Source organism: Pteropus medius, unplaced genomic scaffold (assembly GCF_902729225.1).
Source record: "Pteropus medius unplaced genomic scaffold, Ma_sr-lr_union100, whole genome shotgun sequence".
Lineage (NCBI taxonomy): Eukaryota > Metazoa > Chordata > Mammalia > Chiroptera > Pteropodidae > Pteropus > Pteropus medius.
The window spans coordinates 3,536,194-3,539,360 of record NW_024340699.1 but is presented as its reverse complement, the minus strand read 5'-3'; positions in this window follow the sequence as shown (position 1 = coordinate 3,539,360).

The window sequence follows — 3,167 nt, the reverse complement described above, 5'->3', positions numbered from 1 at the left end:
CTTTTCTCTTTCTATCTCCTCCCTACATCCTCAGAGTAAACACTATATTGAAATTTTTTATTGTTTCTTTGCTTTTCTTTAGCTTTTCTTTGAGATATGTGTGTGTCCCTTAAAAATTTTCTGTTTCTTTCGAAATATAGCTTAATGAGATTATTCTGTGTATTCTTTACTTTTCATTCAGTTCACATCTTGTTTTGTGTAGCTATAATAAAATTGTTTCCTCTGCTCTAGTATAGTCTATTGAATTAATGTATCACAAATTATTTACCTCATCTCTTGTTAGTAGTTATTTGGGTAATTCACTGTTTTTTTCAATTACTAACTATTCTTTTATAAACATTCTTAAAGATTTATTCTGCTGCACGTATTCAAGAATTGAGAATATATAGGGTGCATAAGTATAGAATATATACTTAGGAATGAAATTGCTGAGCCTTAAGGTGGGTGCAAATTCAACTTTAACAGGCATTTACTAAATTATTCTTCAGTCACTGTATAAATTTACTCTCCTACCAGCACTGTATTCTAGTATCACAACACGGCCGCAGACATTTGATATCATCTATTAATAATTTTTAAAGAGGTATTAAGATCACCCTTTTATAGTCTCTAAGCTGTGATTAAGTACATATTCTTTATAGTTTCTAATCAGTGATTGAGTATGTAATCCTTATCCCCTCACTTAGAAAACATTTACATTCATCAACCCATATTCCTCATAAAATATTCATACATAAATAGTTGTGAATGCAAGGGAGCTAACTCCCCATGATATATGTATAATCGTTGATAGTTTGATTAATGAACATATCATATATAATGATTGAGATGTATTCCATTGTTGATCACTAAATATGCCCTAAAACTCAAAAGGCACAAAGTGAGACATGAAAATACAAGGTTAACCAGCATATATACTTAATATGGGAAAATCACAGCTCATCAGTTTTTGCTTAAAAGCCTCTGCATTCAAATATATTTAAAATAATCTTTAAAAAAATGATACTTCTAAAGTTTACTTAAGTCTTTTTAGCCATAGATATATTCTTAAATGAACTGATAATTTAATTATGGTGATATACTTTATAATTAATGTATGTTAAGTGTATGTCTTCCTTTCTTCCTTTGGTGTAATTGAGTGTTTTACTAAATGATGGGTATTATGCTAGGTCTTAATTTAAATAAATGTTTATTTTAAAATATTTTTATATTCTAGATTTATTTAAGTAATATTTTAATCTATCTATATAAGATATATATATATATATATATTAATTTTCTATATAGACAGGTAGTGGAAGGAAGGAGTCTAAAATATGTTGACCCTCAAGTCGTAATTTCTTAGTCGTGTAACCAAAAACTTGTACATCTTATGTGAGTCATTTCCCTTCTTCGTGTCTCTATTTCTCTCATTTACAAAAAGAGGATTTACTCTGGAAAGTCCATAAAACATAGCATAATACAATAAAATCTTTCCTTGTTGAAGGAATTACAGGCCCATCTTATTGTTATAAAACATATAATGTTTTATATGTAATGTAAGCTGTCTAATGGTAGCTGGTACAACTGAAAGACCTAGATTGATGAAAGGTGAGCAAGTGGGTATTTAAACAACCACTCTCATGAGCCATTTAGGCAAAAGCAATAATAAAAAAAAAAAACCCTGCAACTTACAAGTAAAGTTACAATGAACATTTATACATATATTTATATATATATATATATGATTTATGTATACATATATGTGTGTGTATATATTATTTTATATTTTATTTCCATAAGATAGATTTCCGGCATTTGTGTTAGGTCAAAAGAAGGGTACATTTTAAAGTATTTAAATTATGTGCTTACAATTATCCAAAAATGTTGCAATGATTTTTATTACCATTGCTAATGTGTGAGATGTAATATCAGGCTGCTGGCTGCAAGTTAACAGAAAATGTTGATTTCAGTTTATTTAAATAATAAGAAAATTCATAATTTCCTATAACTGGAAGTCATAGAAAAATAAAAATTGTTTCCCACAATAATCAAAATATTTAAATAAATACCTTAATTCTTCACTATATTTATAGGGTTGAGATTCATTCATTTTATTCTGTCTTTATTCACTATATTTATAGGGTTGAGATTCACTATATTTATAGGGTTGAGATTCATTCATTTTATTCTGTCTTTGCTTCAACATCACTTACGCACGTGTGTGTAAGTTTTTTTTAATCAGGTAGAGGGATACAAGTTCAGGACTGTATATAGATAATTCTGAGTGTTAGATTATGTACATCAAGCTCTCTGGTTTGCCTATGCCCTACTGGAAACACTTCAGTGTTTATATATGTGTTGTGGGAAGAGAGGGACAGGAGATGAGAAGATGAGTTTTTATATAAATGCTGATGAGATAAAGTATTCTGGGGTTCTCAGGTAATTGAATAAATTAACTGAAGTTACATGGTAGGCGAATTAAATCACACTTGAGCCTTAGATGATTCTGGGAGAAGAAAGTATCACTATGTAATACCATTGCAAAGAGAGAGCAAGTAGGAGAAAACAGGAAACATTCTTTACAAGAAAGTGCTAGAGAAACAGACTTTACAAGAAAGCGCTAGAGAAACAGAGGGCTGAACATCTGTGTAACAAAAATTCAAGGACATGAAATGATTATTCAGACAAGATAAAGGAGTTAACAAAAAATTAATCTTGGTTACCAAATCTTGCCTTTAGTAATCATGCATTGTATGTGGTACCTGTCATAGCTTGTTTTTTTTTGTTTGTTTGTTTGTTTGTTTGTTTTTAATAGATTTTGAGCTTTGTTTTGGAAATATAGCTATTTTTAAATGATACACAAGCCACAGAGAATTCAGTTTGGTTATGCTTATGCAGTAAGGCCTAAGCTCCAGTGAAGTGAAATTCTTTGCAATAAATCTCCAAAAACACCTTGTTGAAGCTAACACAAAATAATTCAAGAAAGCAAAGAGAGCAGATGGCTCTACTCTCACCTTTCGAAATTATATCACTTCAATTAATAGGAAGCATAAGAAAAAATGTTATATACCTTTTTGGTAATAAGAATATAAATATTCTTTTAATCATAGTTTGGCCATAGCAAAACAATATGTAATTACCATTTACAGTGCTATTTCAGAGTTTTAATAGGCATTAGATATCTT